Here is a 27,599-nt window from a genome sequence, read left to right as displayed (position 1 = left end):
TGTTATTGCTGCTGTGTTTACTACAGATGCAGAATCATTGTCCCCTCTGGGCCTATGAGACCATCTTTTTTTGTTTTCCTTTAGAAAAATTAATAATTTAGGTTAAATTTGCAGCTGCATCACACATCTTCAAGCAGCCACATCTGGCAAACATCACACAGGCACAAAAAAGGGAACTGACTGCATGCCAACATGCAAAAGAGACCTTGGATTAGCCTGTTTGGGCACCCAAGGGGATGACAGGGAAGCCAGAGGATCTGAGGTCCCAGAGCAGCTGCCCACTTTGCCCTGTTGATAATCCAGCCTGGGTAACACCTGGAACAACTGTGTGTGGACAGTAAAAATAGAAGTAAGAGAAAGGATGCTTTCACACCTATATCTAGGTAGACTTACTGCGATTTGGGAGTGAAGTTGCATCATTGTTCCATTTTTTTATTTAGTTCGGTGTGCGTTTACACTTCCCTTTGTCAAGCGCACCAAACGTTGAAAACAAATGTCACACAGTGGAAACTGTCACTGTCTATTGGACAGAATAACAGAGTGAAACTCAATGACTTCTGTTCTCAGAGTGTGAACAATGTTAGCAGCTGATAGACAACGAGTGAAGGAGAGGGCGGCCCTGATGAGAGAGAGATGATGTGTTGTCACACAGACGACCAGCGATGCGTGCTCAGAAAACCTTATGGATCTTAAGTTGTCATCCCTTGAGTCATAGGTCTATTAATTTCGTGCAACGGCAGGGTGTTTTTGGTTCACTTCTTATATTTGGGTTGGATTGCGTTCTCTCCTAAAGCAAATCAAACTTTGTAAGCGAATTGAGACCCCGTTTTCCAGTGATGTAGTCAATACCACTGAAACTAAAACCAAGTCAACACCAAGACCATAGTGTATCGACACCAAGTTAAGACCAAGACCAAGACTTTGAGGGGTTGAGACAGAGTCAAGACCAAGACCAAGGCATGGCAAGACCGAGTCATGACCAAGACCAAGACCAGACCAGTGCCAGACAGCTAGAGCTTCTTCTCCTGTCTCTCATATTCACTTTCTTGTGTGTGGGTGTTAAAGGGCCAGGAAGAAGGGATTAACCATAACAAATTGCAAATTAGAAATGAGCCAAGTCATTGGCTGCATTTAAAGCAGGACGTTTTACATCCAATTACAGTAATGGTGTTAACACATAAATCAAGACAATGCACAGGCGGTTTAGTGATATCCCTGCAGCTGTGGTCTTGAAATAAAATCCTGAGTCGTCTTTATCCGAGACAGAGTAAAAATGTGGCCGATTCCGAGACCTTCAAGTGGTCTTGAGACCAAGACCAATCTTGAGTACTACGACACTGCTGTTTTTAAGCGGAGTTCGGTTGTTTGGTTCGCATCAGAGTTTGAATGAGCTTTCACAGCGGCCCAAACGAAACCGGACTATCTGATGAAACGCTCCAGGGTTCGGTTAGTCTTGCTTTGCCAGACCTTGGGTCTGGCTAGTCCACACAGCATTCCGGGATGGGAGAAAAACATGCTCTGGTTTAGTGGCATTTCTTTAATCCAATCACAATAATCTTGGGCGGCGCTAAGCACCGGACAGAGCCACGGTGCCTCTGCAAAATAGCCTCGGGAAGAAACTTGTTTTGGTGGAACGTGTACGTTCAAAAGTTGTTCCAGTCGTGCAACAGAAAACTCAGATTGGACAGTCTAGCTGGATTTACCCTGCAGAGATCTGAGGAGCAGTTAACCATAGTCCTCATAAATCCACCAGAGTTTAGAATTCCAACACAAAGAAAGCAGAAGTTAAAGAGGGACATCCGGTGGAATTTCCCAGCAGCACTGGAGCAAAATCGCAAAAACATTGTGGATATAGACTAGGGTTCAGTTAAAACAGACCAAACAGCTCAAGTGTTAAAATAACCCAAGTCTCATGAGTACTGTGAGACTGAAAAGTGTCTTGTCTAATCTCTACTCCAAACACTTTAGTTAGACGTAGAGAAGAATCAGCTAAGTTAACATAAACAAACTGTCAGCTAGAAATCTAAAGGGCAACACAGCAGCGGCAGTCGTAGATGACCAGTGATGGGAATAACGCCGTTACAAATAACAGCGTTACTTTTTTTCAGTAACGAGTAATCTAATTGATTACTCTTCCCATCTTAATAACGGCATTAACGTTACTGCCAAAAAATGCGGCACGTTACTATATTTGAAGCTGTTTTTTTTTCATCAGACCAACTAGATCTCTGAGTCTGAGCTGAGAGGCAAAGACTTTTTTTTACTGTTCTTCCTTGGTTAGTGGGCAGTGCACGACGCAAGCGCATAAATGCTGATGATTGGCTGAGGTTGAGTAAAATGTCATGGTGAGCCAATCAGAGGTAGAGTTGGGCGGGTGTTTGAAAGCATGCATAGTAGTAGACACAGAAGACATGTTGCAAGAACAACACAAGCGAGTCAGTCAACAAGAGAGACAGGTATGGCGTTATGAAATCAAGGAGAGGGTTAACTTTTCCTGCTACAGATTTCCCACCGTGGTCAGAAAGAACAGGGGAGACTCTTTGTTTCTCTTACTATATGACTCCAGAGTCGCTACTCGCTCAAAAGCTTATCGCCGTCACTCTCTCACTTCTCCCTCGCTCTATCACTTACTCCCCACACACACACACACACATACACACACACACACACACACACACACACACACACACACACACACACACACACACCCGCGCACACACGCACACACGCACACACACACACGCCGGCTCGACGCACACACCAGCGCACAAGTATAAACATCAGACCACTTACGTTATTTGCACTACAAAGAGTGTATATAGTTATTATTTATTTTTGGTATGGTGCTTAACAAGCATAATTTAATTTTGCCCAGTTGTGGCCTGTTGAGGTGTTGTGTTATTTGTATCGATCCACTATATAAACATAATATCTACTGTATTTCAAGTTCCATTAAAGAGGGGTAGGTGGAGGTGGGGTCACATTTGAGCATTTAAAAATGTACTTGAAAGTAACGCAATAGTTACTTTCTGAAGTAAGCATACACACCAGCAGCGTCAACTTGAAAGGGCACATCCCTGTCCATCCCAACTAACATACTTTGCATAACGAGTTGGGTGTGTGCTAAAGGCGTCAATCAATACACATTTAAAGACATGATACTCTGCTGCGTGGCCGGTGTGTGTGTTGTACTTACGGGATTGCTGGTAAACACAAGAAAGAAAAGCAGCGGCAGTTTATTAAGGAGGAAAAGTGTTTATTAAAGAGGAAAGATTTGAGCTGGAGCCAGCTGGCCTGCTCTCGCCACAATGATGCAACCACCGTATTACTGTTAAAAAAAAATAGGGTTGTAAACCAACATGTCTGGCAACCCGTCAACCAAAACATTTCCTCTGGCCTGTTAAAATATGTGATATTTGCTTGCTGATATAGTATGTGTATGTGGGTTTTGTGTGTGAGTTTAGCAGCTGTATGGATTAATACAAGTCTATTTTGGCCAGACTGCTGAATCTAATGAAAAAGGCATAATGCTCTCCCATGCATCCAGCTTAATGTTCACTGTATTCCACTTTGGCCTGTAAGTCCAGGCTGTTGCCGCCCTACAAATGGCTGTTAATCCTGAGATGACTTTTCAAACCTATGAACCTCTTCAGCTAAATCTCAATAAAATAACACTTCAGTCAGGAAAGAGGCACCTAGGAAAAAGTTTTTAAATGTTCATTTTCACTCTCCGATGCCCTGCCATTTTAAAAATAATGGTATTGGGTTCAAACAGGTTCCAAGAGTGGAAGGATGAGGATACACAACATGCAACAGCAGGAATTACTCATATTGAACACATTTATTTGAACACAGCATTTTCCCTTTGGTGGCGAAATTACGAATCCCACTATGGCCACGCCAAGACCCACCCTACGAAGCAGCTCGATTGGTTGGGGTTAAGCATTTGACCTCGAGTGGTTAAGGTTAGGATAGCCGATTGGTCAGGGGATAGGACCTGAACAAATGGGGTTACGTTACCTTGCGTAAGTATGGACGCCTGGCCAATAAATGCTATTGAAGGGCGGGTCTTGGCGTGGCCATAGTGGGATTCGTAATATCGCAGGTGGACGTCGGACTAGTGGGCTGTAGGACCAAAGGGAATTTTTTGGGTTATTGAGAGGTCGGAACAATGGAGCGTCGGAGAAATGACATGGCACCGTTTTCATGAACCATTCGTACATATAGCTATGAAACGTAAAGCACTGTAATTCGTATGAATTCCATGTATTTTTACTGCATGCACCACATTGACTGCTCCTGTAAAAGAAAGCTGTAGAACGCGTAGGGAGGAGATTGCGGTAGATGTTTGGGTCATAACACAACGCTTTCAAGCTGGTGAGCGGGGTTTGTTTTTTTGGCGAAAACAAAATACTTTCACCAAGGGCACCGGGGTGGGTGTTTTATTCTAAACCACGATGTTTTTGCTAAACTTAACTCGTCGGTTTTGGTGCCTTAACATAACTGTTGTCGCCGCATGACGCTCACTTTTTGTAGGCTAAACTTAACTGTAATGTCTGCTAAAAACAACCATCAGCTGGTGTCACGTGACCAGCCAGTGGTCGCCTAATTTTGTAGGATATCATCAGCCTTAACAGTGAGAGCAGTGAGGTGGCAGGAAGGCATAAAGGTTAGAGACTCAAGAAATTAAACCTCCTCAAAGTTCATGGGACGAGCATGATATTCGTAGAAATATGTGTCCGATGCAGAAAAAGTTGGGTTAAGACATAACATTGATTTCATACGTGTTCAGAGACCAGGGGCCTGTTTCACAAAAGCAGAATATATAAATTCAGGATAACCGATAAAGCGAGGCTTGACCTGGTCTAATCTGTGAAGCCGGGCTTGGTGCGTTTCACGAAGGCCAAGCCAGGCTGAGGAGGAGCGACTAGGTTGAGCCAGGCTGAAGTAATTCAGATAGATGCGCGTCCACGGCTTTCCTCAAAAGACTGCGAGGTCAATCACAGATTTACTGATGCCAAAATGGAGAATACGCATTGTACATACTTTATACAGAGTGAGCAGCAGCTTCTTGTGGAAGTATAATAACGTTAAACACATTATTTGTATAAAAAGAAAAGAAACATGGCCGCTGTAATGAAACAGCGAGAGAAAGCGTAGCAGACGATCACGGACCGACTGAATGCGTAAGTAGCCTAAAAATATACATTAACTGACCACTGCTCTGAACTGAAACCGTCATAATCATACCATTCAAAGATTAGACTACTAATCATTTGCACACATTAACAGTTGTACTCTTTGCCTCAAAAGTAAGCAGAAGATAATGTTACTCAGGTAATTTACCATTACCACCAATTTTCTACCACGCTATAGTGTGACGCGTAATTATCTCTTTCACTCTGTTCCTCCCTCTCTCTCATGGGCTAAAATATAAATGTCCTAAGTCATATTAACTTCCACTGCTCGCTTTTAATGCAAAGTGTACAACTGCTCGTTTTTGCAAATGACAGTGACTCATTGAATGGTTTCAGTTAAGAGCAGTAGTTCATACATGTATATTTTTAGACTTTCATTCAGTCTGTCCGCTATTATCTGCCACGATTTTTCTTGTGTTTTTTTATTTTTTATTTTTTATAGAGGATGAGTTTCCTTCTCTACATATTATATGCCTTGCTCCCGTGTGGACATAGAAAATAAAGACACTGAAGAAATTTGACTCTAAAATCTAGAAACTATAAAGATAATTAAGTGATACATTCCATGCACACTGTAAACATGAATGGAACAGAGTATATTCATCAGTTATTTCCCCCCCAGCAAAACATAAGGTCAAAAACCATTGGGGTGTCCTCTCCCTGTTGTTACATGAATGTACAGTAGCCTACATCACTAGATAGTTACTGGTCCAGTGAACTAAGACTATAATTTGGGAGGATTGTACAATTAGGATATGTTCTTTAAATTGTACAATCCTCCCAAATTATAGTCCCAGTTTACTGGACAACACACTTTGTGTGCTAAGAATGCCAAATACAATGCACATGGAAGCAGAACAAACATGATCCTCATTGTTAAAGAATTAAAAAAAATGAATCAACTAAATTAATTCAAGGTGCATTGGTCAACTATAGAAATGTACAGCGTTGTGTTTATTGCCCTTAGTAACAGACTTCATTTAAAACACATTTGAAATTTTATCTAATTATCTCAACAACTGCCATAATATATTCATCAAACTTCTAACAACAATATGAAAAGCAGTCTTCATACAGCAATATAACAGTAACGATGACTGTCACATGAATAATTATTAAAAAGAATTATGGTCCCAACTTTAAATAATAACAGTACTTAAATGAACAGCAATATGCACCTGTTGTATTTTGATCCAGGCTGATAACAATAGGGTAAAACCACTGCTGGGTGATCAGAAAAGGCTCCAGGATTAAATAAATCCTGGCTGTTAGTCTGGTCAGGAGCAGGCTAGCTGCACAGAATAAATCTCCATGGTGATTTATGTGCCTCCACTTTCGTGAAACAGAGTCAAGGCTTAAATCATCCAGGATAAATGATGAATCCCGGCTTAATCCCTTATCTTGGTTTTGTGAAACAGGCCCCAGGCTGAATTTAAAGCAGAATTAATGCAGATGGTCTTTCCGACAAATAAAGGTAACTGACATTATTTACATGCGAGATAATGTAAATAGTGGAGCATCTGCCATCATTTGAGCTTCATGACATTTTATTGATTTGAAAAACTATTCAAGAAAATAAATAAAAATAGTCAAAGTGATCCCGAAAACAAAGTCCCGAAAGGGCTTTTTTGGTGCAATTCCATGTTGAATTTCAAAGAGATTGTTGTGTGCAATCGTGTAAAATGGGTGAAACCTGCCTTTACACCTAAACTTATATCACAGCTTTATAGTTTATTGTCATGAAATAGGGGCAGGGTAATCTCTATAAACAGATATCTGCATATGAATGCAGAACCTGTGGGCAACGGGACAAGGCTTTGGTATCGGAAGCGTTCTGGTTCCTGTTAGTAGTCCAAGTAGTATTGAGCAATCGTGTTTGAGTGGACTTTGGTTGCATGCAGGTAAACAGTCTGTGTGGGGAGCAAAAGAGGCAGAACGCATTGACCGAAATGCCATCGGCTCTCGTCTGATAACGATATAGCTTTTCATTAGCTTTTCTAAAAAAAGTTATCTGCATACATGTGCAGATATCTGTTCATAGAGACATCGTCTCTCAAATCCAACTCCATTCTCACGTCTCAAGTTGCTATAGAGGATATACACTGGCTACACCAGAACCCCCGAAATATTGCCCATAGCCCCCAAAGGAAAAATCTTCATCAGACCAATAGCACGTGTTCTGAGATTTGGCACATGAAAGCCTTAATTGCCTAATATAAAGATAATATTGAGCATGGAACTCAAGCATGTAGAAATAATTTATCCACTACACATTCAAGGAAAGGAAAAAGGGAGTTTTTTTCCCCATTGAGTTATCCATAGAAAGACCTTGACACAACAGACAATACACGCAAAGCGCAGTTTACCTCAAAGAAACATGGCAGACGGAGAAAAAGTGCGGGAGCAACAAAAACTACAGTTTTGAATTCAAGTATCAAGTTAAAGGCGATAGAGGGGACACCTCTCAGGATTTCCACAGGTCAACACAACTGTGTGCCCCTTTCTCTATACAAAGACACAAAAAGACAATTTCCCTTTTGAGAATCAAGACTGAGGGTGAAATTTTAGCTCACGTGGATAAGGAATAAAGTCTTTCTAAGGGAACAGAGATTTCCTTGTGCGTCGTTAGACTAGACCGGAAAGAAAAAAGACATCAAGGCTATCTTCCCCCTCTGAGCAATTAGTGCTTCTACTCTTTGTAGTCCTGTAGTCTCTGATCCGGCAAGATGTAATTTTTTGCTCTCTTACCCGATCTTTGAGGATGAGTTGGTTTCCAAAGCTCCACAATCAGACCGTCTTACGGTATCTTAGCCTCAGATCTTTAAAATAACCAGCAACTCATTAATCAGCATGTGTGATCCGGACATATAGATTAACGACTGCAGTCTCTCCAGACATGCTTATCAGCGCATGCACATACATAATCATGCCATGTCACACACACAGTGTCAATAATTAGATAACAAATGTATGGTCACAAACACACCTACATGCTGCATATGCAAAGTCACAAATGCTATAAATCACGTTTAGACGAGCATGTAATTGTGCATCATCCCATGCATAAACTTGCAAACTATTTTAAAGAACGTTGCATGCTTATATGAATTCCAAACACACACACACACACACACACACACACACACACACACACACACACACACACACACACACACACACACACACACACACACACACACACAAAAGGGAAAGAAGGATCTAGTTAATGAGGCAATGGAGGGTAAGCTTTCAATCTGCATTCCCTCTTTGTTTACTTGGTGTAACTTCTAATTAATCATATCACAACTAATTAATCATTTGCCTGCGTTGAACAGCCACTGGAAGCCAAACCGCCAAAGTTGTGAAGTTCGAATCGTTTTCGGTTTGGAATGGGGTTGTATCTGGGTTGAAGAGTGCTTTTCCTTTGAAGATAGCTGGATTGTTTTAAGAGAATAGTGGATGTGCTTCAATTAAACTGTTTAAAAAGATACAGGGACATGAAATGGAATTGGAGTTAAGCGGTTCAATATTCTGAATCTTCTAGTGGGAATTGTCCAAAACCTAAGGCCGTATTAATTTGACTCCTGTTATTAAATTCCGGCGTCTTCTTTTATTGGAATTACGTTCACCATACACAAGGATCAATCAGAGACGATGGGTTCAGTCAGCCAAGTTTACTGAGTCCAACATAAGAGTTACAACACAGCTGTGGGTTCACAAATGGAGACTAAATTTCCCTAAGCTTTTATCCTCCCCTCACAGGGGGGTGTCTTCGTGTTTCTAGCAAGAAACTGTTATCTCAACACACACACACACACACACACACACACACACACACACACACACACACACGCACACACATGCCAGGATTGGGGCCTCTGTGTGGTGCAACTTCCTCGTCCTTTCTCGTAACTTTAACTTTCCTGTTTTTCTGCTTATCTGTCTGGTGCACAATGCACTTTTATGCAATGTAAGGCCTAAACTAACTTTCTCTTCCTCAATGACTGCACGCATCTCTTTTGCCATGAACACTAAACAATTTTAACTATCAATATTCTACAATCTTAACTTGAGTGAAAGCAGAAATACCAAAATATTACATATCAGTAGGCAATGGCGTACAATGTATTCACAAAACACTTTGCAAAGCTAATTATAAATTAACACTTGCCCCTTTCTCAGTTACTTTTAACTTAACAGGACCAACATTATATTAACATTTTTAACATATTAAAAGATCGATTTCTGGATTTATTAAATCCACATCAGACCACTCAAACAAATATTGATTTTAATTGGAGAATGAAGTATTTTAGCCCAGCCCTATTATTATTATTATTAGACATCGTAGACATCAGCATGTAGGCAGCATTTTAATAATAATTTTAATATTAAGGTCAGGTTTGGAGCTATATGCTCATAAAACATTTAATATTGTAGAGCAGGTTTTTAAAGTTCCTAATGTTACTGTTGGTTAGTTTAATGTAATGTATAATGCATCACAACGGTATCACATTTTACATGCTTATTATTACAACAGATTACATTTTATGTGCTCATTTTAACAACATGAAATATGTATAAAGATGTTTAAATATCTAGTAATACAAGCTTTCAAAAAAATTATATTAGGCATAAAGCAGCATCAAGTGGATATAATCGATAACTAAGTAATAAAGTACAGTTAGCTCAAAACAATTGTTCCGTACATACCGTACTTTAGTTAATACACTCAGTTATGTTTCAACACTGGCTTCAAGGAGAGAAAAACTTACAGAACTATTTTACAGGGGACAGAAATTGAGTATTTTCATTACCCACCGTATATACTTAATGACCACTTTACGTGTGCAAGAAGTTTATTGGACGCCTGATGAATACCAATAACTAAACCATTACTTGGAGTCTGGTGAGATTCCCACCAGGCACATGTGCAGGAGGAGATGCACTCCTCATACTGTTGCATCATTAAAAGGTTGCACAGCGATTATATTCTACTGAATCCACCTTGAATACGACCACTTCTCCCTCAGCAATAACCTCTTTCAAAACACATCTCCCATGATATCACTTTTCAGCACTGTTACATCATTGAAAGACTTTTTTAAACCCGAGACCCAGAAGGAATAACGACCAACGAGCCTCCACAATGGCCTCCATATTTCTTCCTTTCTATAGGGAAGCGACTCTTGGCTGCAGCGCTCATATATTCTCCCCGGAAATCAATAGTCGAGGTCGGCCTCGGCTCGACAACTTTCTTCTCCCTCTCTCTCTCTCGTGAGATATGAGGCCTAGCGGTCAAACGTCAGCTCCGCTCTCACTTGGTGAACGACTCCAAGCGTGAATTCAGTAAACTCGAGTCAAGTTGGATCACTTCAGTCTGTTCTCTTTTTTGACCCTCTGTCTTTGCCCTGCTTCTCCCCTCTTATCTCCGTCTGAAGGAGGCACTGAGGGAGCGAGAACGTCTGTGGGGAATACAACTCAAGTCCAATCACATCCTTTTCAACTCGACTTTTCACAAGGGTTTTGTCTCAACATCAGGATGTAACATATTTTTTCTCTTCAAAGAAACCAATAACTAGTACCAGTGGCGCCAGCAGCCGTGGTCCTGTACTAACCGTGCTTACATTTTTTGTTAATGTATCTCTGTTGTTGTTACCGGGGTTGGATTTTCTGTTCTGTTACCTGTGAGACATTGTGACACATCACTACGTTTTCTCGGCACTGTTTTGAAAGCTTTAAGGGTATAGCAAGCAATGTTAATCCACTACACTTTGTGTCGAATTTAGTGAATATCTCCTCACGGCCACCTAGCTCTCTATTTTCTGTGTGCGCTGAAAAAAAAATCCGGTGCTGTGTAAATGCAAAACAAACAGAAAAGGTGCGCTCGAGCCAAACAACATTATTCCAGCCTATCAGCACCAGGTGGCGCCTGCAAGCAAGGGATGGGGGCGGGGGGAGAGGGGGGAGGCAGCGGCCGGCCAGGAGTCATCAGCAAGAGGAGATGTCAGCAAAAGAGGAAAAGGATTAAGAAAACAAAAAGAAGTTGTACGACCGGGAAAGGAGGAAGAGTGTCGGTGAGGCATTTCAACCATGGTTTTAATGCTGCAGAAACCTCTGTGATTTCAAACTGATGAGGGCTCTCGTCTTTATGGACAAGTGAGTTATAGGGACCTATCTTGCACCTGGCGCAGCGCAGCGCAAAGCCCGACGCAAAGCCCGACGCAAGTGTCTTTGCTAGTTTAAGACCGACGCAGTTGTCAGTTTCCCGGCCAGCGCCCGCGTCGTTTAAATAGCAAACGCACCTGCGCCCATCTGTGCGCCCATGGGCGTGCTGGTCTTACAGGGAGGTGTGTTCAGGTGAATTCTTGGCGTATTGCTACCTTGAGGCAGCGGGAAGTGATCGCGCCATTGACTGTAATGTTTTACACACTAAAAGGCGTATAAAAATGAACGTGAGGACCAACTCCACATAATATCACACTCAGGTTAGCAGACACTTCAAATGAGGAGATGTTGCTAAGATGTCTCGGTGTGATCCATTCCCTTAAGTAAGTTTCCTGCAACAAAAACCTCTAAAATAAACCACTCAAATTACATATAATCTAGACCTACTTCCTTTGCATTGTCTATTAAACTTTAGTAAACGTGTGTGTGTGTGTGTGTGTGTGTGTGTGTGTGTGTGTGTGTGTGTGTGTGTGAGAATGTGAGCTCTTTTCTCCTGTAACCTCAGTATGAAACCCCCTTTTTAAACACTGGACACAATTATGTATATATATATATATATATATATATATATATATATATATATATATATATATATATATATATATATATATATAATCCTCAGAGGTAAGGGACTTAATTCTCTCAGGGAGGACTTCTGCCAACATTGTCTACAAACTCTTTTGATCAAATGCTTTAGGATGTAGATGTTTAAGGATAGAGTTAGAGGCTACGGGTAGTTAGTTTTGAGTCCAGCAAACGAGGCAGGATTTACATCCAGTCTGGGAGGCTCAACTCCGGATAAAATAACCCCCCTGATTCCTCAAAGCAGAGGTTTCTTGCAAGCCATGCTCTGGCCCCCAAAAGCTCTACCAATCAAGGTTAAAAAATCTAAACCTCAAACTTTGTACATTCTGCCCTGAAGCTCTTTTTTAATCACACATCTGTTTATTTAAAATCTTTTGCAATTACTTGTCACATGCCACCTGCCAATTAAAAACCCCCTGGGGTCTAAGGGATGTTTTTAGATATCTTTTTGAATTCTCCTTTAATTGGTATTTGCATATAACCTCATTCCCAAGTGTTATATATCAACATTTTCAGAACAATCTCAGCTCTCTGAATAGTGATGCCCAAAATTGTTCCAGAGCAATGTATAAAGAGATAATTTGACCCTAAAGCAGAAATATTTCTCAAATCTCTTGTGTAAACATACCAGATATACAATATGCTCAATTGTTTTGGTGTTTGAAATGAGTTTACAAAAGTCTTGGCTTCACAAAAGTAGCGTAATATATGAATAAAATAGTTAATAAATGTCTGAAATGAAATTTTGTAATATCGCTTTTTGAGTAGGAGTGTTGTCAAACATCGCTTGGACTCGCCGGTGCGTCTTTTGTCCTCTGAGGGTTAAAATGCTAGTTAGAACATCATCAACCTTTAATAGGAACAACAAAAAATATATGTGCATGTGCAGGGCATCATTTCAGGAGGGATTTCATTTGAGTACTTGTAAGTGACATGGCATCTCTGGACAACCACGGTGACTCAGAGCTGTTATCATCACTCATTGATCTGTTCTAGAGGACTGTTTGCTGCAACACTTCAACACATGCTTCACGCCTCCCTCACACAGGATATGTGCTCAAGAAGTGGAGAACTTGTCACTTTTGGAAATGTACACAAGGTTTTGGACAACGGTCAGCCCGTGATATCGCTCCCATTATGTTTTTAGCTTCTGCAACCCACAAGCTAATGAAATCAGGTAGTTTTAAAGGTTAGCTAGTCGCCCCAAACCCCATTTAATTGGATAAATGTATGTATACACCTCAGAGTGCAAGATAAAACATTTCAATAAGGTGGATTATATAATATTTAAATACAACTTCCTGTTTTGTTGGCATATATCACTACATATACAAAGACTTCTAAAAACTAGGACAAAAGTCTGCCAAAAGTATGTTTAATATTCTAAACTTTGTTGTAGAGTTTAGATCCTCTGCCCGAGCCCAAACCGGGCCGACATTTTATGCCGCTAGGATTGGGCCGGGCCTTTAAACAAGCATTTGTGTTTTTTTAATCATTACTTTATTAGCCTTATTCGCTGGGGAGAAAGCTATGCCTCTCCAGCTTCTCCCGTAGCTCTGGGTGGATGTCCTGCACTGACTTGAGTGTGAGGTAAACTGGGCTACATTGCGTCCCCCCCCCCTGCAGCACTGTTGTCGGCCAATTTGGTGATCGAGACAAGAAAGTCTCCTATATGGTTCCAGGGCTTTGATTATGTTGCTGCCTTGATCTGTTACCTACACTATTCAGCTGAGGGAGCAGCTAGGGTCGAGTTTTTTTTTTTTTACATTTCTTCATTCGGGTCCATCTGCGATCCATTCTATTCTGAATAAACAAACAGTGCAGTTTACATGCTTTGTCCTTGTTGCATTGCGTTGGGTTTAAATTGGGCTTGGGCTCATAATTACAGTTAATGTGTCGGGTCGGGCCGGGCTTGGACACAACGTGCACGGGCTCGGGTAGGGTCGGGCTTGATTTTTTGGGCCCGATCTAAGCTGTACTTTGTTGTGATGCTTGATAATATGTGGAATCTAAATGGTATTTGTGTGCTTTGTTCAAGGCTGTGGAGGTTTAAATGTGTCCTGATTTCTCAATTTTTTTTAACAAATAATTAAATAGAACTCAATGGGTTTATACAAGAGGAAATATTCTTCATGACATTTAGAGGCATTGTCATTTAAATACAGCACCACCACACACTGTGACTCATATTAGAGAGACGACAGGACCTCATTTGTCCTGCATGTATTCGTTTTGTGAGTGCCGGGGGAGCGAGTGGGTGAATCCACCTTCAAATTTACATGAACAAATGAATTCTGGATGAAAAAGAAAATGGCCTCACAAAGAAAGAAAGGGCAAACTTTTGAATTTGGCTTCAGGAAATTGTCATGACACTCATGATAGATGTGTTTTCCCAAAGAGGCACTAAAACTAAGAGACAGAGGGAAGAAACTGAGCAGGTTCTAAGCCTCGGGGGCCGAGACCCACCAGGCAGACGCAAGAAGATGTTAGAGAGGCTGCAATATGATTTATGTGATCAGAATGAAATGTGTCTTGTTTCTTTGATTTGTGAACAAATCCATGTTCTGCTTTATTGACATATTACTAATTTGTAGCCACATCCTGTCGAAATAGAGCTCTTCATTGACTTGTATTGCGGGAAGGTGCCTCCTTGTCAATTCGTCTGCTAGCAAACAACAGAAAATTGCCTAACAATGGCTGTGTTGTGGGATGCACTACCAACAGGGTTACATTTTTATAAGCTGCCAACACTAAAAACTCACCTTTTCGCAAGACAAAAGTAGATACAGATGTAAGGAATCACCAGGAAGAATCACCAGGAAGAATGGGAAGACACTAAGCTAACGTTATGCCCAATGTTACGTATGCAGCAAGCATTTTGTTACTAAGTCAAATATCCAAATGTAAGTTTTAGGCTAACTATATTTCTCTAAGTAAGTTAAAGCATTTTGACAGTATGCAGCTTGTGTTATAGTGGAATGAGGAAAATCAGAAAGCTATGCAGTATTAGCCTATGTTTGCAAGTGCCTTAGCTTGCTAACACATAGCTAACATTAGCTTACTAACAGCTGACTTGTCCCCTGCTAGACGACAGGTTGGCCATAGGTTGGTAAAATAATCCGTTGACATTCTTAAATCTGATGTTTTTAGCTACCTACAGGCACTTTGTTAGCGTTTCAGCATATTGTGGCGCTTCCGGTAGGCGTGTTTTTTAGAGTAGCTTATGACACGTTGCGATCCGCTCTCACTTTACAGTATATATATGTTGAATATTTGCATATTTTAGAGGTATGCTATGTGGTAATTGATACAGCAAGTAGCATGAAAATAGGAGATGAAAATCTAATGTTGGTTTCATATTTCACCACCGCTTTGTTTTCACTGAGTGGCGTTGCGTTTGAGCATCACTGCTCTGAGCAGTGCTGGCCCCATGCTCCGTACGCTGGGGAACAGAAAGACAGACTTATAACAAGTCTATATCAGATACAACATGTCCCGGATGGTGATGAAAGGAGGTTTCATTTTTTTCTGGGTCTCACCTTATCTCTGAATCACATGCATGCACACTTTCTGTTCGAACAATTTCTCGGCTGATGCACTCATTCATGTTTTTCTAAATTACTTGCGAGTTGTTTATGCTGTGCCGGCTCCCCGAAAGCTGTGAATAAAGGAAATTATATGAGACAGAGTGACGGGGACAGGAAGAGAGAGAGTTACATGGCATAGCATTGTAATTACAATGTTACAGCTGGGTTCAGTGTAGTTTTTAGATAATGAGCATTACAGTTTTCACCTCTCATAGACCAAAACGAGTAGAAACTTTTTAATTAATATTTTTTACAGCTTCAGATATAAAAAATAGAACAAGTCTATATCAGATACAACATGTCCCGGATGGTGATGAAAGGATGTTTCATTTTTTTCTGGGTCTCACCTTATCTCTGAATCACATGCATGCACACTTTCTGTTCGAACAATTTCTCAGCTGATGCACTCATTCATGTTTTTCTAAATTACTTGCGAGTTGTTTATGCTGTGCCGGCTCCCAGAAAGCTATGAATAAAGGAAATGATATGAGACAGAGTGAGGGGGACAGGAAGAGCGAGAATTACATGGCATAGCATTGTAATACAATGTTACAGCTTTTAGATAATGAGCATTACAGTTTTCACCTCTCATAGACCAAAACAAGTAGAAACTTTTTAATTAACGTTTTTTACAGCTTCAGATATAAAAAATATATATGCTGGAAGTGCACAAAAAACTAAAAAAATATTGTCCTGTGCCCAGAACTATTACATTATTCTTTCCAGTACATCGATATGATCCATTAATCTTGCTCATTTCAATTAATTTCACTTGAAACATGCCAATATTACCTCTTAGCACATGAAAGCCTTGCAAAAAAGAAAATACTAGAAGACAGTTTCACTTTGTCCCGAAACAAGCTGACATTTGAAAATGTATCTTTATCTTTACCTGGGAAATAGAAAGTCAAGTAAGGTTTCCCAAAACGGATAAGCAACATGCACTGAGATGATTTCACTAGAAACAATATGAAGAATTATGGCAGCTTTATGTCACTTGTCTGAACAAGTGACATAAAGCTGCCATAATTCCTACAATCCCTTGCCAAGTTTGTCATTTTCTACATGGTGACAACTCTGAGCAGCACTGGCACTAAAGTACCACTGAAACAGAAATATAAACCGTGTGAGATGCTTGTTTCTAAAAGCACCGACTAAGATCAGTATATGACCCAACGTCTATGTTTCTTTCAGCTTCCATTACAGTTTGTTTCGGTTTCATTATAGGCATTATTGTAAATGTGAGTCGAAGGCCTGTGATCCGCTACACTGTTCCAACATTTGACCAATGTATGATTTATGGCCAGCCCTTAAAAAATTAGATTCAGTTGCGACAGTGAAAGTCGCCAAATAAGGTCATCACGTAATACACATTGTACATGTGTACAATACGCTTTTGAAAATCAGTGCTATCAATTTAGATAGTTTCCTCTAACTGCCAACAGTGTTCAATAACTTAATTTAAAACTAAATCTGTTACTTTCATCCTAAAACTACAACAAAGATAAAGTTGCATCTCTCTTCATTCCACTAAGGAGGTTATGTTTTCGGTTTGGTTTGTTTGTCTGTCTGTCAATTAGCATGATCACTGAAAAACGACTGGCCCGATTTTCAAGAAACTTGGTTGAAGAGTGCCCCATATGCCAAGCAAGAACCCATTTCATTTTGTAGTGAATTTTAATCATTTTCACTTTCTTTAACATTCGGAGAAATACCATTGCCTTGTCAGTGGTCTGCGCTCACCTAGTTCCCTTCATTGTTGTTGGTATGCAACTGTTGCAGACTCAAATATCATGTACTGAACAGGTAGCATGTAACTGATGTATTATTTGAGTTATTGGCGCTCATTGTCAACCAGGACAAGTGCAACCTGAAAACCTGATCAACATTTCTAAAAAAACCTGATCAACATTTCTAGACATGCAAAGCGTTTCAACCCCAAAAAACGCTCCAGCTAAGTTTTGCAACGTGCCATCATATTGAAAAGGTTAAAGAACAACATTAACATGACCTAAAGGTGCTGAATGTTCATTACACCCCACATACAAAATAGTTATATGCTAAAGGAAAGGTCACAAGATCCTTAAAATAAAAATAGTGTAAAGGAGCTCCGTACATTTCATGACAACCTGCCCACGAGTTGTTTTTTTTCAGTATAAGTGGTCACTAAAATCATTAGGATCCATCGTCTTTGACTTTCCACGAAGGGGTAGCAATAGCAGTGCTTCAAGAGATGTTATTAGGCATTACAAAATGGTAATCGGCCTCAGAAAAGGCAATCTCATCCATCACCTGTCAGTGTCTTGAATTGGATGAATGGACAAACTGATTGGAGCCAGTGTCCTCAGGCATTGCTGCCATCACAAACACAGTATGAATTCAAGCTTTAAGTCATTATTTTGTACTAACTGCCATCAGGTTTGCACCAGTGTATGCTAAGCCTGGACATAGTATTCACCTACTGTACTCCAATGAAACTTTGCTTAAAGGACAACCTCCCCCATCCAAAATAGAAACACACACACACTGCTGACCCTGTACAAGGTACAGAAGGAGAACGAAAGGCATAAAGAGACTGAATGTGATAATTTGATATGTGGTAACATCGTCCCTGATGGTGAACAAAAACAAGCCTTTATCCCTGTAGCTCTCTTTAGTCTCTGTCTCTTTTTTGTTGCAAAAAACACCATTATGCAAGGTTTTATGCAAGGTTTTATGCAAAGTTTTATGAAAGCATGCACACGCGCACACACACACACACACACACACACACACACACACACACACACACACACACACACACACACACACACACACACACACACACACACTCTCCACTGGTAGTGCAGACACCTGAAAGTACCTCAGTGTTTCTAGGTCAGCGGTAAGAAAAGTGCTAACATGTGTGATGGAGCGAGGAGGTCTGGATCAGTGCTCTGAGAAGACGGATGGATGATTCTCTTGGTTTGTTAGCGCTACACCCAAACCAGATGTGTATGGATAATTTATACAAAAGATACTGATATTAGAGGGTTAAAAACTGCATAGTGTTTCTGGTATTCTGTTTCCAAGATGTGATATCCAACAAACAGGGCTACTTATTGACAGATTAGCCAACAAGAGCTGTGACTGAGCAGGAGTAATGCCAATCAATGACCTGCATTTACTGTAAATGGCACAACTCTTAGCGACCACTCAAAGCCACCCCAAGGAGAATGCGGCGAATGCTACATGGTGCATCGAACGGCATGGCATCTCTGATTCAGTTCAGACTGGCGACCTTCGTTTCGTACAATCTCCCTCACTCTCCTCAAGTTTTCTCTCTACTTTTGAATATTCCAGTGAGAGAAAATACTGAAACATAATCTTGAAAAATCTCTTTATTTATCAACATTGTGTTGAAAATACAAGTGTTCATCCTGAGCATGGGAGTAGACTCTTGACGAGAAAAAACATGCTTGAAAGTTGCTAGTCCGCAGAAAGACAATCCACCGATGTATGAGCCAATGAAGGTGAAACATGAAAGCCGATAAGCCTGTGCATGTGCTAACCCTAACCCCTACGTAGAGCAATGCATGTTGCCCTTAGATACAAGCAAAGCTCTCTCGCCTAAAAAACAGTCAAAATAGCACTGACCGTGACGGTAGAGCCAGAGGCGCTCGGCTGTTCCAATTAAAATGTAACTTATAGTAATGCAAACATCTTCTCTTGCTTAGCTGAACATAAAGGTTTGACCAAATGTTACAACTTGTTTAATACGTGACAAAATTAGGCCAATGTTACATGAAAATATTAGAGCAATATTTAATATGACCCCCTTAAACAACACTAACCCCACCACCAAGGGGAAATATTCTACAGACCATATCCGGTAAGCAATTCAGAAGTATAAACACAACAAATATTTTACCTACTGAGGACATCGGTAGCCTAAAGCATTTAGCATGTGCCAAACAACCACCGATAACATAAGACATAGCTCAAGTGTTACATCATATTAAATTATCTCCCATTCAATACCAATGCAAATAAATAGAGATAGATGTTACAGCATTGAAGAGGAAACTTTCCTATGAAGGCAGAAGACATCGCCACAATCACGCAGGAGAGTAAATACACTTTTTCATGCTAATGATAAATTAGATCAAATGGGCCAAAATGTTAACTCCAGACTCTGAGCACTTCCTGCTGCTGTTACGCTGGGGTCCTATTGTTTTCGTATTGTTTTGTATTTGGAAGTAAACTTGTCCTGAGCTCCTTTCCGAGCGGAAAACTTGTGGCTTTTGCTCCCAACACTGTTTTGCGGATAAGAGAATTCTGTTCTGTGTATTTGTGGCGCCGGGACAGCCCGATGGCAGGGTATCAAGAGCTTCACCCAAACACTTTCAACTAATGCCTACCAGACACTAGAAGACTTTGAACAGACTCACACCAGCTCACATCTAAAGACAACCATCTCACATCTAACGTTAAAGACTTTCATAATACGTAAAGACGTAAAGGGGATCTTGCAAGTCACACATTGCAAGACTACAACTAGATTTGTTTAGAAAAATTTAACCAAGCTAGCTAGCTACTGCTAGCATTAGTGGGTACCTTAAGGGAAAGTTTGCCAGTGTTCTGTTCCATCCTACATGCAGATGAATGGCTTCAGTACCCGTGTTTATCCCCCCCCGGACAATTTGCACTACCCTTCCCCACCCATACTGTTCTATTTATTTATTTACAAATGAGAAATGTACATACTGTAATTACACCTATACATAGCCATATTCTTCTGCTCTTCGTACTATTCATCCTGTACATACACTTATTCTTACTACTCTTATAATGTTACCACACTGCACATTGCTGTACATACTGCACATATCTGTCTGGTTCATTCAGAATATCCATATTTATTCTGTTTTTCTTATTATATATTCTGTTAATACACTGCATATATCTATATTATCCTTACTACTAGTATAATGTCACTGCTACTACATTGCACATATCTGTACATGTTGTTCATACATTGTTCATATTACATATTTATTCTGCTCTTATAACACTGCAATATGTTTCTTTTATGATAAAATCTAAAGGAAAACAGTTGGAACTGTTTAGGATTTTGCAAAGTTTGCCTGATTAAACTAAGCCTTATAGAGACGGCTATATTGTAGGTAAAGAGAAGTACTTCCACTCTTGTTATGGGTAACAACAGTACAAAGTCACAGGTTCCTGCAGGGCCCGTGGTGGATGAGATGGTAAAGAAATATGGTCCTGCTTGTTTTTTTTAGTAAAGCACTTTGAATTGCCCTGTTGCTGAAATGTGCTATACAAATTGCCTTGCCTTGCCTATGCACCACCTGTCTATACTTTGTATATCACATTACACTTTTCTGCTTTTTTGCACTTCTGGTTAGATGCAAATTGCATTTCATTGTCTTTGTAGTTGTACTCTGCACAATGACAATAAAGTTGAATCTAATCTAATCTTATCTAATCTAATCTAATCATCTATGACCCCACTCTTTTGTCCTCCTCCCCATTAGGCCTGGACTCAACAAGTTGAGGACTGTCACAGTGACCCAGAGTATTTTCTTCTGTTTTTTCACCCGCACTGACCCTCCTACATTGGCCCCAGATGCTGCATCGTCTCTCCCGGGAGCGATCGGTTAGAGTCTGCTGTGCACTGATGCCCTATGGTGTAAGTGGAACATGGACACAGAATGCTTTTTTCTCAGTTAAAAAAAGAAATGTTTTCACAATATGTTCATAAATTCATTCAGCAATTTTCAAGAATTAATTTACAATAACTGCCATTGAAATGATCTACTCATCTTCCAAAGGCGGCCTTTTCAATTACATGTCACCTGAACTCAAAAAGATAGTTGCGACACATTAAAAACCAATTTATCACATCATTCAGGTTGTAATCTTCAATGCATTTAAGCAAAACCTGCTTAATTCTTTTATAGATCTGATCAAACTCTCATCGCTCAATCTTCAGGAAACTTGAGTCTCTAAATCTGCTTGTTTTTCACGCGCACACACACACACACACACACACACACACACACACACACACACACACACACACACACACACACACACACACACACACAGTTCCTCGCTGCAAACCTAACCAATTCAAAAACTGATTTATTCCTGCATCTAAAAAGCTGCGGATAAAAGCCAGAACAGGCCCCGGTTGATGATAGTGATTTGCGCTTTTGCACTGTTATTGTTGCACTGATATTTATTCATTGTTATTATTTATATTTGGAGTAATGTTTAACTATGCACTGCTTGACACCATGTTGTGTGTTACACACCATTAGGGTCATAATATGGTTTGTTATATTGTTTCATGTTGCTGGAGGGAGGAATGGAAGTTAAAGGGTAACTACCGTTTTTTTTCAACCTGGACCCTATTTTCCTATGTTTTTGTGTCTAAGTGACTGATGGGAACAACAATCTTTGACATTGGTCCAGTATTAAGCAAGATCGCTGCAGTCGGCAGCGGAGAAACAAGCTACAATGTAAGTTAATAGGGCAATTGTCCAGCACCTTCACAAAAGTGCTCATTTTGCCACTGACAGGCTCGGATTAATATTCTAAGTGTCTGACAACATTATGGAAAGGATCCCTACAGAGATAGACCTTTAAAACCTCTTTGAGACCTTTCTGTTTAACCAGAAACAGCTCTGAAGTCTCTAGCGCTAAACACACCAGACTCCATTTAAAAAAGCAATACTTTTAGCGTGTATAGGGCCAACATATTTTCACATGTAAATCGGTAAACTATGTGTTTATTTCAACCAAAACTAGAGTTCTGAGTTCTTTTGTTTCTGTCGCCTTTTTTATTTTTTTATTTTTTTTTATTTAACCTTTATTTATTCAGGTTAAATAAAGCGACTTTGAATGAGTTTGTTTACATGGAGTCAGGTTGGTTTAGCGAACGCAATTTCGTGGATGTTTTTATGTTTAAAAAAAGGATCTTACTATTCAACAGAAAGGTTGACCTGCTTAGAAATCCTTTACACAATGTTGTCAGACACAAAAAAATAGGAAAATAGGGTCCAGGTTGAAAAAAAAAAAGCGGTAGTCACCCTTTAAGTAGAAAACGACCTGGGTCCAGGGACCTGGATGCTACATATGCTGATAGTAGTGTAAATGTAACTTGTGTCAGCATCAGCTCATGCACAGCAGCAAACTTCAGAAGCAGTCTGTCAAAGAAAGTGATTTGAAAACATGCCCAGTCAGACTCATGGCAAAAGAGCCTCGTCAGGGAATACCTGTCTACGAGACTATGCAGAGGTAACACAGGGGGATATTAAGAGAATGTATCGGGTTGTGTAACAAGAGGGTTGCTGCTCATGTTCACAGTTGAGGCCGTCACTATCAGTCGGACCAGATCAAATCAGTGACACTGACAGTTAAGGATTGCTGTGTAAAAGGAAAGTGATTGTTAATGGATTTCTTTTCTCAATTAAAATTCTTTAAACAGCAATAAAATAACATATGGGCTCTGAAAAAAAGGTTCTTCAAAGATCTGTCACATGTAGGTGCTGCAATCCTGTAAAAACACCCACCAATCACTGCCTTGTGGTCCGCTTGGAAAGAACCAATGAAATGCCTCCTTGCCCCGCTGCGCGTACTCTACCCTTCCCAAGTATGTACGAGCCTTAGCTCAGTGCGTATCGTCGCAATGAGTTAGGGCTGGGTACCGAATTCAATACTTTTGAAGCACCGACCGAATTGCCTCTAAAGTATCGAGTATCGAAAAATTACTCTTCATTCAATACCCAATTTCAATACCTTAGTATCACGGTACAATGGTGGACTCAGACAGGGAATCACAGGTAAGTAGTTTATTGTTTAGAGAACAATGCAGGCGAAGGTACAGAAAGTGGCAGGCAATAATCGTAGTCAGGAACAAAGCAATAGTCAGATAAACACTGGGAAAACAAACATTAGGAATAAACGCTGGAGAGAGTGACTTACGTACAACTACAATCTGGCACAGGTAAGTGGGAATGGTGAGTATTTAAGCATGGGAACTGGGGAAGCTGAAAACAAACAGGTGAAACACATTAGGGGCGGGGACGGTAATCACACAGGTGGGAAAGCAGACAAAGGGAGGAAGGCAAGAGACCTGAAATGAGAATAGATGATATTTTCAAAATAAAACAGGAAGTGCAAATAAACAAACAAAACACAGAATAAAAGTAGGAGCTGAACCTGACAGGAGTATATCTCATCAGAGTCATTGAGCCAATAAGCACGCAGCATGCTTTTACCAAGATCTTATATGTCTGCGATTGGCTGTTTAACGTTACATGTTGCAGAGACAGACAGGAAAAACTCTAGGTTACAAAGATAAATAAAAGATTTGTGCCCATGATATGTAATGTTGTAATTTAATTTTCTTTTATAAAATTGGTATTGAAAAAAGTACCCTTTAGGAACCGGTATGGAAGTCATGGTATTGGTATTGGTACCTGGATTGAATATTTTTTTAACCATACCCAGCCCTACTAACAGTAGTCATGTTTGTTTTAACCCTTGTGTTGTCTTCCCGTCGACCATGAACTAGTTATCCTTCCAGGTCAAAATAGAAAATTAACTTTTTTTGTCGCTTTTTTAAATGTTTTTGTCACTTTTTGTAATGCTTTTTTTTTTAAATTCATGGTCAATAAACGTAGTTTATATGATATTATACCTAATGTTTGAGTTAAAAAAATGCAAAAGTTATGAATTATTTTGCCTAATAGTTATGATCAGAGGATGTTGAGTGAATCACACTGTCTAGTTTAGTCAGGATACTGTTTTGAAACCATTTAAAAAATGTTTTCAAATGCTATAAAATTGAATAAAACACCTAAAGTTGTATTCAGTAGTAATCATTAATTGTACCTGCAAAGGACATCCATACATCCATGTTATTTTTGGTTAAAAGAAACCCATATTTCTGATATAAAAGACAGGGTCAAATTTGACATTTGGTATGATAATATATGAATGAGACATGAAACAAAATTGCGGTCCTTTCCTCGCTCTGTTCTGAAGCAGCGATGCTTGTGCACGTCTGTGCGTGGGTCGGAGCCCCGAGGATAATGCTACTCCTTGCTAGCTTTTCTACATAACCAATCCTGCCTTTAATGAGAGTATCAGGTTGTTACAGCAGTAACTTCTAACACTCAGTAGACTACTAGAACCCTTAGAAAGTAAATACAAGTATAACTCTGAAGCCCCTGCAGTAGTTTCTATCTGCTTATCCTGTTTGTTCCAGGTTTATTATCATTTTAAATAGCAGGTAAAGCAATGCTGTTTGGCAGCTAACACGCTAATCCTGTGCATTGGCCCTTAACAGCAGCACATAAACCAAATGTATACAGTTACGGATGACAACTGATCTTCTCTAATGGCAGAAATCCCAGATCACAACTGCTTCTAAAATCTAACAGATCTTGAGGCCAAATTGTATCCAGCCACTGAATGTCAGCCAAGTCTGTTTGCTTTGTTACTTTCTCACATTTCATGTTTTTACGCCGCAGGCTTGATACGCTAAACAGAATCAAACTTGGCACATTTGCACTGGAGAAAGTGTGGGTTTACAACTAAGTTCACTGCGGTATGTGTCTTCAAGCTGGTCGACCAAAGAGCCAAACTCTTTTGATACTTCACACAACCCTCATTCATTCCCTCCCTCCAGTGCATCCCTGCTGACACACTTGGCTGAAGTTTGGACAGAGTATATTTCTTCTATTCTTTGAGCTTTACACTGGCTCACACAGCCAAAATACATTAATGCTTTATTTATGCTTAAAGAATATAAACCCAGCAGATCTTTTTTTTAATTTTTTTTTTTTAATTTTGACAGGGACAGTGATCATTAATCAACAGCAAAGTAACTGTAAATGAGCCAGAGTTAGCTCAGCAGGCAAATTTTCATCTGTTGTCCCTGGCCAGTTTTAGTCCCTGGACATTAGTCATTAGTTGGTGTGCCTCCAGTCAGAACCAAAATTTTGTGAAGCTGCATTTAGATACTACGCACAGATTGAACTGTCATGATGTTAAATTCCAACGTTAACAACTAAATAAAATAAAAACTCCCATACCTCAGTGTGTGAATCGTGCTATACAAATAAATGTGGCTCACCTTAACTGCCAGTGGGCAACACTGTCTTTAGCTGAATTCTTTAGAAAATCCTGTTGACCAAATGTTGGCTGTTTACTTCTGGTTTGGAGGAGCCTGTGAGTTGCATCCTGTCCTCGTTATAGCTCACCTTCCTCCTGGAAGAGGAGTTCCAGTGAGTGCATCAACATGTCCCTGCAGGGAGATACAGTAATCCACAGCAGTGTGACAGATTTTCAAGAACAGGTCACATTCAGCTGCATGCTGTCAGCCTGAGAAACAGACAGAAACACACAAGAGATAGCTTGACTGCTTTTTTCAGGGCAACTAACAAATAAACTATTTCTCCTGAATGCTCACGCATGACAGAGAGAAGTGCAACCAGAAACGACATTTTGTTTCTTAATAAGACATGAGGTCTCAGGTGCACATGGAGAAGCCCAGCACTACTCGTCCCACTACTCCTTTACCACACAGTGTCACTCTGAATTAATGTCACTATTGCAGCTGTGGAGGCCTATCTGTATTAACGGAAGGGTATAAATAAACAAGTAAACTGTGGCAGGAAAAATCCTCACCTGTGGATGTTGATAGAAGCATTACTCTCAGATGTTGAGTTAAATTATGAGCAGAGTAAGAGTAACTAAAGCAATAATGAGCATCTAATTTAAGTAAAAAATCTTTTTCATGCTGCCGCCCTCCTCAAAGCTAAGATGGAAGTAGTACATATATATTTATATTGTTATCTGCAATTTGGTCTTTCATTCACACAAACTGTGTTTTAGGTAATGAAGAGGGATAAAATAAGATCTGGAATCCCCAGATTCTGATTCCAATTGCCTTACACTCTAAACTCTAAACTATCCCTCTTAAGTGTATTCGTATTGATGATCACTTAACCAGTGGACTGAAATAAATTACTGAGACGATAGAATAAAGTCAACACTTCTTTAGTAACAACATTTTAAAATATATACAAATACACATGCAGGCCTTTACATGCGGGCTACACAACTGACACCTCCTTGTGTCTCCCAGTTATGTGCAAATGCTACAAACTCCTTTTTATTCTCTCTGGGTGTAGTCCTTCCTCTGTGTCCTCAGTGTTAGTGTTTTTGTCTTATGACGTCAGTACACCTTGGTACACACCTTAGAACACCTCAATCATCACTATATTGTTTCTCTCCATCTAACACTTTTGTATTGGAGTTTAATTAGCACTGCAGCCTCTCAGGGACATTAGTGAGACAATAGGCCTTTAGTTATGTTATTATGAGGATACATTTACAGCATAATTTCATAATCAACAGCAGTAGTGCAATAAGAACAATCATAAGCCAATAAAAAAGAAAAATAAAGATTCAGAAACAATGATTATTTGTTTTGTTTAATTTTAAAACACTATCACTTTTAAATACCAATACATTGCTGTGTACCACTTGTTAACCATGGAGGACATTCATCTTAACATTCAAAAATGAAATGATCTCCCCTCTAAATCTACCTCAATATGCCCATGATTAGTCTTGAGAAATGCACAACTGAACAGATGCCTTACTAACTCTCTACTGCGTTAAAACTGTATGCAGTCAGTCAGAGTCTCTCTCAAAGGCTGAAAGTAACTCGTATCTCACAGCTGAAGTCATTTGGAGCAGGTCATCAATAAACGCAGACAGCTCAATCCGTCAAGAAGCGCACGCATTTCACAGCCCTCTGATTTTAAGTCTTTTAGTCTGAGACCCCTGAGAAGATCACACTCGTCACCTCCACAAAACTTAAAAAATGTGTCAAGCTCTCTGTGTTAATGTCTGTGAGAGAGAACTGGATATTTCAAACAACAACTGTGCCTGGTCGACACTTCACCCATGTGGTGCA

The 27,599-nt window shown here is 40.0% G+C and overlaps 2 long non-coding RNA genes across 2 annotated transcripts; one reads left to right on the top strand and one right to left on the bottom strand.

Annotated features, from left to right (window-relative positions):
* On the bottom strand, nt 1–21,909 carry LOC116061763. The gene is made up of 3 exons (XR_004107806.1): nt 21,823–21,909; nt 15,420–15,423; nt 1–11 (listed from the first exon to the last, which is right to left on the bottom strand). It is a non-coding gene; the product is annotated as an uncharacterized LOC116061763 (long non-coding RNA).
* LOC118493268 lies at nt 10,956–25,946 on the top strand. The gene is made up of 3 exons (XR_004895272.1): nt 10,956–11,048; nt 12,780–12,783; nt 25,936–25,946. It is a non-coding gene; the product is annotated as an uncharacterized LOC118493268 (long non-coding RNA).
* The last annotated feature ends 1,653 nt before the right edge of the window (nt 25,947–27,599 follow it).

This window comes from Sander lucioperca, chromosome 15, assembly GCF_008315115.2.
Source record: "Sander lucioperca isolate FBNREF2018 chromosome 15, SLUC_FBN_1.2, whole genome shotgun sequence".
In the NCBI taxonomy this organism is placed as follows: domain Eukaryota; kingdom Metazoa; phylum Chordata; class Actinopteri; order Perciformes; family Percidae; genus Sander; species Sander lucioperca.
Note: the sequence above shows the minus strand (reverse complement) of the source record. Positions and strands in the feature narration are given on the sequence as shown.